Raw genomic sequence first — 18,453 nt, 5'->3', positions numbered from 1 at the left:
TTATTGGGTAAAATAATTCACCCAGACATTTCATCATTTTAGCTCGCACTTGATTGTGCTTCACTTACCTGTGAATACTAATACCTCGCTATGTCAAACTCAGGTTGGCAAATACATAAATATACAGCACATAATAATAACTGTCTTGGCAACTGATGTGACAACGCAAGGGGAGGAAGAGTAGCATCAGCATTTATCAATAAGTGAACATCAGGCATCTCTTCCCTGTCAGTGAGCTTCATCTTATCACCACTGTTCCTCTTTGCTAGTGCAGTTTGGTGTGTACTGTCACAACTTTTGCCACAACTTTCCTTGTCATACTAAAAGGTCAGTTCACACACACACACACACACACACAAAAAGCCCAAAACATATTCCCTCACTTTGCAGTATCTGACTAATGCGGATATTTTTCTGTACTGAGCCACAACTCACAAACACAAAGGAGATTAATTAAGTGTTGCTCATAGCATTAAAGATAGGGATGCACCGATCCTCATTTTTTCACTTCCGATCCGATCCCAATACCTGAATTTGGATATCTGCAGTTAACGATACTATTCTGACACCAGAGCTCTGTTTGGTTTAATATTATTATTATCATTATTGTTGATTTTATATAATGCTGTAATTAGGGATGGGGCCGATCTGATCCAGTATCGGTATGAGGTTGCGATACCAACATTTTTCACGGATCGGAAATTTCCGATCCAACCTGCAGAGATTTCCAATCCATGAACCATGTCTGTGCTTTAATGTTGTCTGCTGAAATGACTCCATAAGTGATTCCCTGCTGGTTGCTCTGCTAACTGGCTGCAAAATGTAGAATGGATTTCCTGAATGGAGGCATATCTCAATGAGAAGCAGAGTAATGAGACACGCCGCCATTCAGGAAATCCATTCCACAGTTTGCAGCCAGCTAGCAGGCGAGCATTGAGGAGCACCGTGGTTAACCAACTTTTCAGCACATGTCCACTGTGTGGAAATATTTTGCAGTAGAAACACCACAAAGCAAGACAGCAAAGTGCAATGTTTGCAAAGCTGTTGTACCGAGGGGCGGAAGCTCCGTCGTGACCTACAAGTGGTAATAAGTAGTGATTAGCTCGATGCTAACATAATATGGAGAATCCCATTGATGGGCTAGCGCATTAGCGTCAGTCGCGCTATTAACTTTTAAACAAACGATAAACCAAAGCGGGACACCATAACAGATCATACAGGTAATTCAGACACCAACAATATATTACTCACAGACTTATGTCCCTTCTAGGTATAGCAGGAAGAAACTGAACCGTGAGTGAGCTTCCGCCCCTCAGGATATTTGAGATTTGACAAAACCTTTATTTGTGCTGATCACATCATGTAGCCCTTTTTATTTCTATTTGGAAAGGGATAGTCTAAAAGAAGGTTACCCTTTATTGGTATCGCTTTAATATATCTTTAACAGGATTTCCTGTTTTTCGGACTTTCTTTTCTGACCTTATACTTACCTCAAGTTGCCTTTTGGGACATACATGCATACATTCGTACATATCATAGTTGCCTGTAGAGAAGATTACAGCTTGGGGTGCACTGATCCTCATTTTTTCACTTCCGATAAGATCCCAATACCTGAATTTGGATATCTGCCGATACGGATACTATTCCAATACCAGAGCTCTGTTTGCTTTAATATTATTATTATCATTATTGTTGTTATATGATGCTGTAATAAATCTTCTCTACAGGCAAGTATGATATGTACGAATGTACGCAAGTATGTCCCAAGGCCATACTAAATTATGACTTTTTTTGGCCTATTTTGAAACCTTGCTATAATATGACAATTTTTATGACATTTTGAGGTCAAAATAAAATGTAACTTTTTTGTTGCCTACTTTGAAGCCTTGCTCTACTATGACGTTTTTTGGCATATTTTGAGGCCATACTAAAGTATAAAGTATAACTCTTTTGACCTATTTTGAAGCCTTACTATACTATGATGTTTTTTTTGGCATTATTTGAGGCCATACTAAAGGATAACTTTTTTGGCCTATTATGAAGCACACAAATAAAAATATGTTTTTTGGCATATTTTGAGGCCAAACTAAAGTATGGCTTTTTTTGGACGATTTTGATGCCTTACTATACTGTGACGTTTTTTGTGACAATTTGAGGTAAAAAAAAAAGTTAACTTTTTTTGGCCGATTTTGACACCATACTATACTATGACGTTTTTTATGACATTTTGAGGTAAAAATTTTTTTTGACTTTTTTTGGCCGATTTTGATGCCATACTATACTATGACGTTTTTTGTCAAATTTTGACGTCATACTATACTAAGACGTTTTTTATGACCTTTTGAGGTCAGAAAAAAATTTGACTTTTTTTGGCTGATTTTGACGCCATACTATACTATGACGTTTTTTATGACATTTTGAGGTCAAAAAAATTTTTGACTTTTTTTGTCAAATTTTGACGCCATAATATACTATGATGTTTTTTATGACATTTTGAGGTGGAAAAAAATTTAGACTTTTTTTGGCCAATTTTGACGCCATACTATACTATGACGTTTTTTATGACATTTTGAGGTCGAAAAAAATTTTGACTTTTTTTAGCCGAAAAAAACGCCTTACTATACTATGACGTTTTTTATGACATTTTGAGGTCGAAAAAATTTTGACTTTCTTTGGCCGAAAAAAACGCCATACTATACTATGACGTTTTTTATGACATTTTGAGGTCGAAAAAAATTTTGACTTTTTTTGGCCGAAAAAAACGCCTTACTATACTATGACGTTTTTTATGACATTTTGAGGTCGAAAAAATTTTTGACTTTTTTTGGCCGATTTTGACGCCTTACTATACTATGACGTTTTTTATGACACTTTGAGGTCGAAAAAAATTTTGACTTTTTTTGGCCGATTTTGACGCCTTACTATACTATGACGTTTTTTATGACATTTTGAGGTCGAAAAAAATGTTGACTTTTTTTGGCCGAAAAAAACGCCATACTATACTATGACGTTTTTTATGACATTTTGAGGTCGAAAAAAATTTTGACTTTTTTTAGCCGAAAAAAACGCCTTACTATACTATGACGTTTTTTATGACATTTTGAGGTCGAAAAAATGTTTGACTTTTTTTGGCTGATTTTGACGCCTTACTATACTATGACGTTTTTTATGACACTTTGAGGTCGAAAAAAATGTTGACTTTTTTTGGCCGAAAAAAACGCCATACTATACTATGACGTTTTTTATGACATTTTGAGGTCGAAAAAAATTTTGACTTTTTTTGGCCGAAAAAAACGCCTTACTATACTATGACGTTTTTTATGACATTTTGAGGTCGAAAAAAATGTTGACTTTTTTTGGCCGAAAAAAACGCCTTACTATACTATGACGTTTTTTATGACATTTTGAGGTCGAAAAAATTTTTGACTTTTTTTGGCCGAAAAAAAACGCCTTACTATACTATGACGTTTTTTATGACATTTTGAGGTCGAAAAAAATTTTGACTTTTTTTGGCCGAAAAAAACGCCTTACTATACTATGACGTTTTTTATGACATTTTGAGGTCGAAAAAAATGTTGACTTTTTTTGGCCGAAAAAAACGCCATACTATACTATGACGTTTTTTATGACATTTTGAGGTCGAAAAAAATTTTGACTTTTTTTGGCCGATTTTGACGCCTTACTATACTATGACGTTTTTTATGACATTTTGAGGTCGAAAAAAATTTTGACTTTTTTTGGCCGAAAAAAACGCCTTACTATACTATGACGTTTTTTATGACATTTTGAGGTCGAAAAAATGTTTGACTTTTTTTGGCCGATTTTGACGCCTTACTATACTATGACGTTTTTTATGACATTTTGAGGTCGAAAAAAATTTTGACTTTTTTTGGCCGAAAAAAACGCCTTACTATACTATGACATTTTTTATGACATTTTGAGGTCGAAAAAAATGTTGACTTTTTTTGGCTGAAAAAAACGCCATACTATACTATGACGTTTTTTATGACATTTTGAGGTCGAAAAAAATTTTGACTTTTTTTAGCCGAAAAAAACGCCTTACTATACTATGACGTTTTTTATGACATTTTGAGGTCGAAAAAATGTTTGACTTTTTTTGGCTGATTTTGACGCCTTACTATACTATGACGTTTTTTATGACATTTTGAGGTCGAAAAAAATTTTGACTTTTTTTGGCCGATTTTGACGCCTTACTATACTATGACGTTTTTTATGACATTTTGAGGTCGAAAAAAATTTTGACTTTTTTTGGTCGAAAAAAACGCCTTACTATACTATGACGTTTTTTATGACATTTTGAGGTCGAAAAATTTTTTGACTTTTTATCGAGGAAAAAAACGCCTTACTATACTATGACGTTTTTTATGACATTTTGAGGTCGAAAAAATTTTTGACTTTTTTTGGCCGATTTTGACGCCTTACTATACTATGACGTTTTTTATGACATTTTGAGGTCGAAAATTTTTTTGACTTTTTTTGGCCGAAAAAAACGCCTTACTATACTATGACGTTTTTTATGACATTTTGAGGTCGAAAAAATTTTTGACTTTTTTTGGCCCAAAAAAAACGCCTTACTATACTATGACGTTTTTTATGACATTTTGAGGTCGAAAAAATTTTTGACTTTTTTTGGCAGAAAAAAACGCCTTACTATACTATGACGTTTTTTATGACATTTTGAGGTCGAAAAAATTTTTGACTTTTTTTGGCAGAAAAAAACGCCTTACTATACTATGACGTTTTTTATGACATTTTGAGGTCGAAAAAATTTTTGACTTTTTTTGGCCGATTTTGACGCCTTACTATACTATGACGTTTTTTATGACATTTTGAGGTCGAAAAAATTTTTGACTTTTTTTGGCCGAAAAAAACGCCTTACTATACTATGACGTTTTTTATGACATTTTGAGGTCGAAAAAAATTTTGACTTTTTTTGGCCGATTTTGACGCCTTACTATACTATGACGTTTTTTATGACATTTTGAGGTCGAAAAAAATTTTGACTTTTTTTGGCCGATTTTGACGCCTTACTATACTATGACGTTTTTTATGACATTTTGAGGTCGAAAAAAATTTTGACTTTTTTTGGCCGAAAAAAACGCCTTACTATACTATGACGTTTTTTATGACATTTTGAGGTCGAAAAAAATTTTGACTTTTTTTGGCCGATTTTGACGCCTTACTATACTATGACGTTTTTTATGACATTTTGAGGTCGAAAAAAATTTTGACTTTTTTTCGAGGAAAAAAACGCCTTACTATACTATGACGTTTTTTATGACATTTTGAGGTCGAAAAAATGTTTGACTTTTTTTGGCTGATTTTGACGCCTTACTATACTATGACGTTTTTTATGACATTTTGAGGTCGAAAAAAATTTTGACTTTTTTTGGCCGATTTTGACGCCTTACTATACTATGACGTTTTTTATGACATTTTGAGGTCGAAAAAAATTTTGACTTTTTTTGGTCGAAAAAAACGCCTTACTATACTATGACGTTTTTTATGACATTTTGAGGTCGAAAAATTTTTTGACTTTTTATCGAGGAAAAAAACGCCTTACTATACTATGACGTTTTTTATGACATTTTGAGGTCGAAAAAAATTTTGACTTTTTTTGGCCGATTTTGACGCCTTACTATACTATGACGTTTTTTATGACATTTTGAGGTCGAAAATTTTTTTGACTTTTTTTGGCCGAAAAAAACGCCTTACTATACTATGACGTTTTTTATGACATTTTGAGGTCGAAAAAATTTTTGACTTTTTTTGGCCCAAAAAAAACGCCTTACTATACTATGACGTTTTTTATGACATTTTGAGGTCGAAAAAATTTTTGACTTTTTTTGGCAGAAAAAAACGCCTTACTATACTATGACGTTTTTTATGACATTTTGAGGTCGAAAAAATTTTTGACTTTTTTTGGCAGAAAAAAACGCCTTACTATACTATGACGTTTTTTATGACATTTTGAGGTCGAAAAAATTTTTGACTTTTTTTGGCCGATTTTGACGCCTTACTATACTATGACGTTTTTTATGACATTTTGAGGTCGAAAAAATTTTTGACTTTTTTTGGCCGAAAAAAACGCCTTACTATACTATGACGTTTTTTATGACATTTTGAGGTCGAAAAAAATTTTGACTTTTTTTGGCCGATTTTGACGCCTTACTATACTATGACGTTTTTTATGACATTTTGAGGTCGAAAAAAATTTTGACTTTTTTTGGCCGATTTTGACGCCTTACTATACTATGACGTTTTTTATGACATTTTGAGGTCGAAAAAAATTTTGACTTTTTTTGGCCGAAAAAAACGCCTTACTATACTATGACGTTTTTTATGACATTTTGAGGTCGAAAAAAATTTTGACTTTTTTTGGCCGAAAAAAACGCCTTACTATACTATGACGTTTTTTATGACATTTTGAGGTCGAAAAAATGTTTGACTTTTTTTGGCCGATTTTGACGCCTTACTATACTATGACGTTTTTTATGACATTTTGAGGTCGAAAAAAATTTTGACTTTTTTTGGCCGAAAAAAACGCCTTACTATACTATGACATTTTTTATGACATTTTGAGGTCGAAAAAAATGTTGACTTTTTTTGGCTGAAAAAAACGCCATACTATACTATGACGTTTTTTATGACATTTTGAGGTCGAAAAAAATTTTGACTTTTTTTAGCCGAAAAAAACGCCTTACTATACTATGACGTTTTTTATGACATTTTGAGGTCGAAAAAATGTTTGACTTTTTTTGGCTGATTTTGACGCCTTACTATACTATGACGTTTTTTATGACATTTTGAGGTCGAAAAAAATTTTGACTTTTTTTGGCCGATTTTGACGCCTTACTATACTATGACGTTTTTTATGACATTTTGAGGTCGAAAAAAATTTTGACTTTTTTTGGTCGAAAAAAACGCCTTACTATACTATGACGTTTTTTATGACATTTTGAGGTCGAAAAATTTTTTGACTTTTTATCGAGGAAAAAAACGCCTTACTATACTATGACGTTTTTTATGACATTTTGAGGTCGAAAAAATTTTTGACTTTTTTTGGCCGATTTTGACGCCTTACTATACTATGACGTTTTTTATGACATTTTGAGGTCGAAAATTTTTTTGACTTTTTTTGGCCGAAAAAAACGCCTTACTATACTATGACGTTTTTTATGACATTTTGAGGTCGAAAAAATTTTTGACTTTTTTTGGCCCAAAAAAAACGCCTTACTATACTATGACGTTTTTTATGACATTTTGAGGTCGAAAAAATTTTTGACTTTTTTTGGCAGAAAAAAACGCCTTACTATACTATGACGTTTTTTATGACATTTTGAGGTCGAAAAAATTTTTGACTTTTTTTGGCAGAAAAAAACGCCTTACTATACTATGACGTTTTTTATGACATTTTGAGGTCGAAAAAATTTTTGACTTTTTTTGGCCGATTTTGACGCCTTACTATACTATGACGTTTTTTATGACATTTTGAGGTCGAAAAAATTTTTGACTTTTTTTGGCCGAAAAAAACGCCTTACTATACTATGACGTTTTTTATGACATTTTGAGGTCGAAAAAAATTTTGACTTTTTTTGGCCGATTTTGACGCCTTACTATACTATGACGTTTTTTATGACATTTTGAGGTCGAAAAAAATTTTGACTTTTTTTGGCCGATTTTGACGCCTTACTATACTATGACGTTTTTTATGACATTTTGAGGTCGAAAAAAATTTTGACTTTTTTTGGCCGAAAAAAACGCCTTACTATACTATGACGTTTTTTATGACATTTTGAGGTCGAAAAAAATTTTGACTTTTTTTGGCCGATTTTGACGCCTTACTATACTATGACGTTTTTTATGACATTTTGAGGTCGAAAAAAATTTTGACTTTTTTTCGAGGAAAAAAACGCCTTACTATACTATGACGTTTTTTATGACATTTTGAGGTCGAAAAAATGTTTGACTTTTTTTGGCTGATTTTGACGCCTTACTATACTATGACGTTTTTTATGACATTTTGAGGTCGAAAAAAATTTTGACTTTTTTTGGCCGATTTTGACGCCTTACTATACTATGACGTTTTTTATGACATTTTGAGGTCGAAAAAAATTTTGACTTTTTTTGGTCGAAAAAAACGCCTTACTATACTATGACGTTTTTTATGACATTTTGAGGTCGAAAAATTTTTTGACTTTTTATCGAGGAAAAAAACGCCTTACTATACTATGACGTTTTTTATGACATTTTGAGGTCGAAAAAAATTTTGACTTTTTTTGGCCGATTTTGACGCCTTACTATACTATGACGTTTTTTATGACATTTTGAGGTCGAAAATTTTTTTGACTTTTTTTGGCCGAAAAAAACGCCTTACTATACTATGACGTTTTTTATGACATTTTGAGGTCGAAAAAATTTTTGACTTTTTTTGGCCCAAAAAAAACGCCTTACTATACTATGACGTTTTTTATGACATTTTGAGGTCGAAAAAATTTTTGACTTTTTTTGGCAGAAAAAAACGCCTTACTATACTATGACGTTTTTTATGACATTTTGAGGTCGAAAAAATTTTTGACTTTTTTTGGCAGAAAAAAACGCCTTACTATACTATGACGTTTTTTATGACATTTTGAGGTCGAAAAAATTTTTGACTTTTTTTGGCCGATTTTGACGCCTTACTATACTATGACGTTTTTTATGACATTTTGAGGTCGAAAAAATTTTTGACTTTTTTTGGCCGAAAAAAACGCCTTACTATACTATGACGTTTTTTATGACATTTTGAGGTCGAAAAAAATTTTGACTTTTTTTGGCCGATTTTGACGCCTTACTATACTATGACGTTTTTTATGACATTTTGAGGTCGAAAAAAATTTTGACTTTTTTTGGCCGATTTTGACGCCTTACTATACTATGACGTTTTTTATGACATTTTGAGGTCGAAAAAAATTTTGACTTTTTTTGGCCGAAAAAAACGCCTTACTATACTATGACGTTTTTTATGACATTTTGAGGTCGAAAAAAATTTTGACTTTTTTTGGCCGATTTTGACGCCTTACTATACTATGACGTTTTTTATGACATTTTGAGGTCGAAAAAAATTTTGACTTTTTTTCGAGGAAAAAAACGCCTTACTATACTATGACGTTTTTTATGACATTTTGAGGTCGAAAAAAATTTTGACTTTTTTTGGCCGATTTTGACGCCTTACTATACTATGACGTTTTTTTATGACATTTTGAGGTCGAAAAAAATTTTGACTTTTTTTGGCCCAAAAAAACGCCATACTATACTATGACGTTTTTTATGACATTTTGAGGTCGAAAAAAATTTGGACTTTTTTTAGCCGAAAAAAACGCCTTACTATACTATGACGTTTTTTATGACATTTTGAGGTCGAAAAAATGTTTGACTTTTTTTGGCCGATTTTGACGCCTTACTATACTATGACGTTTTTTATGACACTTTGAGGTCGAAAAAAATTTTTACTTTTTTTGGCCGAAAAAAACGCCTTACTATACTATGACGTTTTTTATGACATTTTGAGGTCGAAAAAAATTTTGACTTTTTTTCGAGGAAAAAAACGCCTTACTATACTATGACGTTTTTTATGACATTTTGAGGTCGAAAAAAATTTTGACTTTTTTTGGCCGATTTTGACGCCTTACTATACTATGACGTTTTTTATGACATTTTGAGGTCGAAAAAAATTTCGACTTTTTTTGGCCGATTTTGACGCCTTACTATACTATGACGTTTTTTATGACATTTTGAGGTCGAAAAAATTTTTGACTTTTTTTGGCCGATTTTGACGCCTTACTATACTATGACGTTTTTTATGACATTTTGAGGTCGAAAAAAATGTTGACTTTTTTTGGCCGAAAAAAACGCCTTACTATACTATGACGTTTTTTATGACATTTTGAGGTCGAAAAAATGTTTGACTTTTTTTGGCCGATTTTGACGCCTTACTATACTATGACGTTTTTTATGACATTTTGAGGTCGAAAAAATGTTTGACTTTTTTTGGCCGATTTTGACGCCTTACTATACTATGACGTTTTTTATGACATTTTGAGGTCGAAAAAAATGTTGACTTTTTTTGGCCGAAAAAAACGCCTTACTATACTATGACGTTTTTTATGACATTTTGAGGTCGAAAAAAATTTTGACTTTTTTTGGCCGATTTTGACGCCTTACTATACTATGACGTTTTTTATGACATTTTGAGGTCGAAAAAAATTTTGACTTTTTTTGGCCGAAAAAAACGCCTTACTATACTATGACGTTTTTTATGACATTTTGAGGTCGAAAAAATTTTTGACTTCCTTTTGCCGAAAAAAACGCCATACTATACTATGACGTTTTTTATGACATTTTGAGGTCGAAAAAAATTTTGACTTTTTTTGGCCGATTTTGACGCCTTACTATACTATGACGTTTTTTATGACATTTTGAGGTCGAAAAAATTTTTTGACTTTTTTTTGCCGATTTTGACGCCTTACTATACTATGACGTTTTTTATGACATTTTGAGGTCGAAAAAAATTTTGACTTTTTTTAGCCGAAAAAAACGCCTTACTATACTATGACGTTTTTTATGACATTTTGAGGTCGAAAAAATGTTTGACTTTTTTTGGCCGATTTTGACGCCTTACTATACTATGACGTTTTTTATGACATTTTGAGGTCGAAAAATTTTTTGACTTTTTTTGGCCGAAAAAAACGCCTTACTATACTATGACGTTTTTTATGACATTTTGAGGTCGAAAAAATTTTTGACTTTTTTTGGCCGAAAAAAACGCCTTACTATACTATGACGTTTTTTATGACATTTTGAGGTCGAAAAAAATTTTGACTTTTTTTGGCCGAAAAAAACGCCTTACTATACTATGACGTTTTTTATGACATTTTGAGGTCGAAAAAAATTTTGACTTTTTTTGGCCGAAAAAAACGCCATACTATACTATGACGTTTTTTATGACATTTTGAGGTCGAAAAAAATTTTGACTTTTTTTGGCCGAAAAAAACGCCTTACTATACTATGACGTTTTTTATGACATTTTGAGGTCGAAAAATTTTTTGACTTTTTTTGGCCGAAAAAAACGCCTTACTATACTATGACGTTTTTTATGACATTTTGAGGTCGAAAAAATTTTTGACTTTTTTTGGCCCAAAAAAAACGCCTTACTATACTATGACGTTTTTTATGACATTTTGAGGTCGAAAACATTTTTGACTTTTTTTGGCAGAAAAAAACGCCTTACTATACTATGACGTTTTTTATGACATTTTGAGGTCGAAAAAAATTTTGACTTTTTTTGGCCGAAAAAAACGCCATACTATACTATGACGTTTTTTATGACATTTTGAGGTCGAAAAAATGTTTGACTTTTTTTGGCCGATTTTGACGCCTTACTATACTATGACGTTTTTTATGACACTTTGAGGTCGAAAAAAATTTTTGACTTTTTTTGGCCGATTTTGACGCCTTACTATACTATGACGTTTTTTATGACATTTTGAGGTCGAAAAAATTTTTGACTTTTTTTGGCCGATTTTGACGCCTTACTATACTATGACGTTTTTTATGACATTTTGAGGTCGAAAAAAATTTTGACTTTTTTTGGCCGAAAAAAACGCCTTACTATACTATGACGTTTTTTATGACATTTTGAGGTCGAAAAAAATTTTGACTTTTTTTGGCCGATTTTGACGCCTTACTATACTATGACGTTTTTTATGACATTTTGAGGTCGAAAAAAATTTTGACTTTTTTTGGCCGATTTTGACGCCTTACTATACTATGACGTTTTTTATGACATTTTGAGGTCGAAAAAAATTTTGACTTTTTTTGGCCGAAAAAAACGCCTTACTATACTATGACGTTTTTTATGACATTTTGAGGTCGAAAAAATTTTTGACTTCCTTTTGCCGAAAAAAACGCCATACTATACTATGACGTTTTTTATGACATTTTGAGGTCGAAAAAAATTTTGACTTTTTTTGGCCGATTTTGACGCCTTACTATACTATGACGTTTTTTATGACATTTTGAGGTCGAAAAAATTTTTTGACTTTTTTTTGCCGATTTTGACGCCTTACTATACTATGACGTTTTTTATGACATTTTGAGGTCGAAAAAAATTTTGACTTTTTTTAGCCGAAAAAAACGCCTTACTATACTATGACGTTTTTTATGACATTTTGAGGTCGAAAAAATGTTTGACTTTTTTTGGCCGATTTTGACGCCTTACTATACTATGACGTTTTTTATGACATTTTGAGGTCGAAAAAAATTTTGACTTTTTTTGGCCGAAAAAAACGCCATACTATACTATGACGTTTTTTATGACATTTTGAGGTCGAAAAAAATTTTGACTTTTTTTGGCCGAAAAAAACGCCTTACTATACTATGACGTTTTTTATGACATTTTGAGGTCGAAAAAAAATTTGACTTTTTTTGGCCGATTTTGACGCCTTACTATACTATGACGTTTTTTATGACATTTTGAGGTCGAAAAATTTTTTGACTTTTTTTGGCCGAAAAAAACGCCTTACTATACTATGACGTTTTTTATGACATTTTGAGGTCGAAAAAATTTTTGACTTTTTTTGGCCCAAAAAAAACGCCTTACTATACTATGACGTTTTTTATGACATTTTGAGGTCGAAAACATTTTTGACTTTTTTTGGCAGAAAAAAACGCCTTACTATACTATGACGTTTTTTATGACATTTTGAGGTCGAAAAAAATTTTGACTTTTTATCGAGGAAAAAAACGCCTTACTATACTATGACGTTTTTTATGACATTTTGAGGTCGAAAAAAATTTTGACTTTTTTTGGCCGAAAAAAACGCCATACTATACTATGACGTTTTTTATGACATTTTGAGGTCGAAAAAATGTTTGACTTTTTTTGGCCGATTTTGACGCCTTACTATACTATGACGTTTTTTATGACACTTTGAGGTCGAAAAAAATTTTTAACTTTTTTTGGCCGATTTTGACGCCTTACTATACTATGACGTTTTTTATGACATTTTGAGGTCGAAAAAAATTTTGACTTTTTTTGGCCGATTTTGACGCCTTACTATACTATGACGTTTTTTATGACATTTTGAGGTCGAAAAAATTTTTGACTTTTTTTGGCAGAAAAAAACGCCTTACTATACTATGACGTTTTTTATGACATTTTGAGGTCGAAAAAAATTTTGACTTTTTATCGAGGAAAAAAACGCCTTACTATACTATGACGTTTTTTATGACATTTTGAGGTCGAAAAAAATGTTGACTTTTTTTGGCCGAAAAAAACGCCTTACTATACTATGACGTTTTTTATGACATTTTGAGGTCGAAAAAATGTTTGACTTTTTTTGGCCGATTTTGACGCCTTACTATACTATGACGTTTTTTATGACATTTTGAGGTCGAAAAAATTTTTGACTTTTTTTGGCAGAAAAAAACGCCTTACTATACTATGACGTTTTTTATGACATTTTGAGGTCGAAAAAAATTTTGACTTTTTATCGAGGAAAAAAACGCCTTACTATACTATGACGTTTTTTATGACATTTTGAGGTCGAAAAAAATGTTGACTTTTTTTGGCCGAAAAAAACGCCTTACTATACTATGACGTTTTTTATGACATTTTGAGGTCGAAAAAAATGTTGACTTTTATTGGCCGAAAAAAACGCCTTACTATACTATGACGTTTTTTATGACATTTTGAGGTCGAAAAAATATTTGACTTTTTTTGGCCGATTTTGACGCCTTACTATACTATGACGTTTTTTATGACATTTTGAGGTCGAAAAAAATTTTGACTTTTTTTGGCCGAAAAAAACGCCATACTATACTATGACGTTTTTTATGACATTTTGAGGTCGAAAAAAATTTTGACTTTCTTTGGCCGAAAAAAACGACATACTATACTATGACGTTTTTTATGACATTTTGAGGTCGAAAAAAATTTTGACTTTTTTTAGCCGAAAAAAACGCCTTACTATACTATGACGTTTTTTATGACATTTTGAGGTCCAAAAAATTTTTGACTTTTTTTGGCCGAAAAAAACGCCTTACTATACTATGACGTTTTTTATGACATTTTGAGGTCGAAAAAAATTTTGACTTTTTTTCGAGGAAAAAAACGCCTTACTATACTATGACGTTTTTTATGACATTTTGAGGTCGAAAAAAATTTTGACTTTTTTTGGCCGAAAAAAACGCCTTACTATACTATGACGTTTTTTATGACACTTTGAGGTCGAAAAAATTTTTGACTTTTTTTGGCTGATTTTGACGCCTTACTATACTATGACGTTTTTTATGACAATTTGAGGTCGAAAAAAATTTTGACTTTTTTTGGCCGATTTTGACGCCTTACTATACTATGACGTTTTTTATGACATTTTGAGGTCGAAAAAAATTTTGACTTTTTTTGGCCGAAAAAAACGCCTTACTATACTATGACGTTTTTTATGACATTTTGAGGTCGAAAAAAATTTTGACTTTTTATCGAGGAAAAAAACGCCTTACTATACTATGACGTTTTTTATGACATTTTGAGGTCGAAAAAAATTTTGACTTTTTTTGGCCGAAAAAAACGCCTTACTATACTATGACGTTTTTTATGACATTTTGAGGTCGAAAAAAATTTTGACTTTTTATCGAGGAAAAAAACGCCTTACTATACTATGACGTTTTTTATGACATTTTGAGGTCGAAAAAATGTTTGACTTTTTTTGGCCGATTTTGACGCCTTACTATACTATGACGTTTTTTATGACATTTTGAGGTCGAAAAAAATTTTGACTTTTTATCGAGGAAAAAAACGCCTTACTATACTATGACGTTTTTTATGACATTTTGAGGTCGAAAAAAATTTTGACTTTTTTTGGCCGATTTTGACGCCTTACTATACTATGACGTTTTTTATGACATTTTGAGGTCGAAAAAAATTTTGACTTTCTTTGGCCGAAAAAAACGCCATACTATACTATGACGTTTTTTATGACATTTTGAGGTCGAAAAAATTTTGACTTTCTTTGGCCGAAAAAAACGCCTTACTATACTATGACGTTTTTTATGACATTTTGAGGTCGAAAAATTTTTTGACTTTTTTTGGCCGATTTTGACGCCTTACTATACTATGACGTTTTTTATGACACTTTGAGGTCGAAAAAATTTTTTGACTTTTTTTGGCCGATTTTGACGCCTTACTATACTATGACCTTTTTTATGACATTTTGAGGTCGAAAAAAATTTTGACTTTTTTCGGCCGAAAAAAACGCCTTACTATACTATGACGTTTTTTATGACATTTTGAGGTCGAAAAAATTTTTGACTTTTTTCGGCCGAAAAAAACGCCTTACTATACTATGACGTTTTTTATGACATTTTGAGGTCGAAAAAATTTTTGACTTTTTTTGGCCGAAAAAAACGCCTTACTATACTATGACGTTTTTTATGACATTTTGAGGTCGAAAAATTTTTGACTTTTTTTGGCCGATTTTGACGCCTTACTATACTATGACGTTTTTTATGACATTTTGAGGTCGAAAAAATTTTTGACTTTTTTTGGCCGAAAAAAACGCCTTACTATACTATGACGTTTTTTATGACATTTTGAGGTCGAAAATATTTTTGACTTTTTTTGGCCGATTTTGACGCCTTACTATACTATGACGTTTTTTATGACATTTTGAGGTCGAAAAAATTTTTGACTTTCTTTGGCCGAAAAAAACGCTATACTATGACGTTTTTTATGACATTTTGAGGTCGAAAAAAATTTTGACTTTTTTTAGCCGAAAAAAACGCCTTACTATACTATGACGTTTTTTATGACATTTTGAGGTCGAAAAAATTTTGACTTTCTTTGGCCGAAAAAAACGCCATACTATACTATGACGTTTTTTATGACATTTTGAGGTCGAAAAAAATTTTGACTTTTTTTGGCCGATTTTGACGCCTTACTATACTATGACGTTTTTTATGACATTTTGAGGTCGAAAAAAATTTTGACTTTTTTTGGCCGAAAAAAACGCCATACTATACTATGACGTTTTTTATGACATTTTGAGGTCGAAAAAAATTTTGACTTTCTTTGGCCGAAAAAAACGACATACTATACTATGACGTTTTTTATGACATTTTGAGGTCGAAAAAAATTTTGACTTTTTTTAGCCGAAAAAAACGCCTTACTATACTATGACGTTTTTTATGACATTTTGAGGTCCAAAAAATTTTTGACTTTTTTTGGCCGAAAAAAACGCCTTACTATACTATGACGTTTTTTATGACATTTTGAGGTCGAAAAAAATTTTGACTTTTTTTCGAGGAAAAAAACGCCTTACTATACTATGACGTTTTTTATGACATTTTGAGGTCGAAAAAAATTTTGACTTTTTTCGGCCGAAAAAAACGCCTTACTATACTATGACGTTTTTTATGACACTTTGAGGTCGAAAAAAATTTTGACTTTTTTTGGCCGAAAAAAATGCCTTACTATACTATGACGTTTTTTATGACATTTTGAGGTCGAAAAAATTTTTGACTTTTTTTGGCTGATTTTGACGCCTTACTATACTATGACGTTTTTTATGACATTTTGAGGTCGAAAAAAATTTTGACTTTTTTTGGCCGAAAAAAACGCCTTACTATACTATGACGTTTTTTATGACATTTTGAGGTCGAAAAAAATTTTGACTTTTTTTGGCCGATTTTGACGCCTTACTATACTATGACGTTTTTTATGACATTTTGAGGTCGAAAAAAATTTTGACTTTTTTTGGCCGAAAAAAACGCCTTACTATACTATGACGTTTTTTATGACATTTTGAGGTCGAAAAAAATTTTGACTTTTTATCGAGGAAAAAAACGCCTTACTATACTATGACGTTTTTTATGACATTTTGAGGTCGAAAAAAATTTTGACTTTTTTTGGCCGAAAAAAACGCCTTACTATACTATGACGTTTTTTATGACATTTTGAGGTCGAAAAAAATTTTGACTTTTTATCGAGGAAAAAAACGCCTTACTATACTATGACGTTTTTTATGACACTTTGAGGTCGAAAAAAATTTTGACTTTTTTTGGCCGAAAAAAACGCCTTACTATACTATGACGTTTTTTATGACATTTTGAGGTCGAAAAAAATTTTGACTTTTTTTGGCCCAAAAAAAACGCCTTACTATACTATGACGTTTTTTATGACATTTTGAGGTCGAAAAAAATTTTGACTTTTTTTCGAGGAAAAAAACGCCTTACTATACTATGACGTTTTTTATGACATTTTGAGGTCGAAAAAAATTTTGACTTTTTTTGGCCGAAAAAAAACGCCTTACTATACTATGACGTTTTTTATGACACTTTGAGGTCGAAAAAAATTTTGACTTTTTTTGGCCGAAAAAAATGCCTTACTATACTATGACGTTTTTTATGACATTTTGAGGTCGAAAAAATTTTTGACTTTTTTTGGCCGATTTTGACGCCTTACTATACTATGACGTTTTTTATGACATTTTGAGGTCGAAAAAAATTTTGACTTTTTTTGGCCGAAAAAAACGCCTTACTATACTATGACGTTTTTTATGACATTTTGAGGTCGAAAAAAATTTTGACTTTTTTTGGCCGATTTTGACGCCTTACTATACTATGATGTTTTTTATGACATTTTGAGGTCGAAAAAAATTTTGACTTTTTTTGGCCGAAAAAAACGCCTTACTATACTATGACGTTTTTTATGACATTTTGAGGTCGAAAAAAATTTTGACTTTTTATCGAGGAAAAAAACGCCTTACTATACTATGACGTTTTTTATGACATTTTGAGGTCGAAAAAAATTTTGACTTTTTTTGGCCGAAAAAAACGCCTTACTATACTATGACGTTTTTTATGACATTTTGAGGTCGAAAAAAATTTTGACTTTTTATCGAGGAAAAAAACGCCTTACTATACTATGACGTTTTTTATGACACTTTGAGGTCGAAAAAAATTTTGACTTTTTTTGGCCGAAAAAAATGCCTTACTATACTATGACGTTTTTTATGACATTTTGAGGTCGAAAAAATTTTTGACTTTTTTTGGCTGATTTTGACGCCTTACTATACTATGACGTTTTTTATGACATTTTGAGGTCGAAAAAAATTTTGACTTTTTTTGGCCGATTTTGACGCCTTACTATACTATGACGTTTTTTATGACATTTTGAGGTCGAAAAAATGTTTGACTTTTTTTGGCCGATTTTGACGCCTTACTATACTATGACGTTTTTTATGACATTTTGAGGTCGAAAAAAATTTTGACTTTTTATCGAGGAAAAAAACGCCTTACTATACTATGACGTTTTTTATGACATTTTGAGGTCGAAAAAAATTTTGACTTTTTTTGGCCGATTTTGACGCCTTACTATACTATGACGTTTTTTAT

The 18,453-nt window shown here is 31.5% G+C and overlaps 1 protein-coding gene across 1 annotated transcript in view; it reads right to left on the bottom strand.

The window, feature by feature from the left end:
* The window catches only part of LOC121189452 (VPS10 domain-containing receptor SorCS1-like), a 103,096-nt gene that overhangs the window by 342 nt on the left and 84,301 nt on the right, over positions 1-18,453 (bottom strand). The gene's annotated exons all lie outside the window — the stretch shown is intronic.

Source organism: Toxotes jaculatrix, chromosome 11 (assembly GCF_017976425.1).
Source record: "Toxotes jaculatrix isolate fToxJac2 chromosome 11, fToxJac2.pri, whole genome shotgun sequence".
Classification (NCBI taxonomy): Eukaryota; Metazoa; Chordata; class Actinopteri; family Toxotidae; genus Toxotes; species Toxotes jaculatrix.
This window is presented reverse-complemented; position numbering and strand designations above follow the sequence as displayed.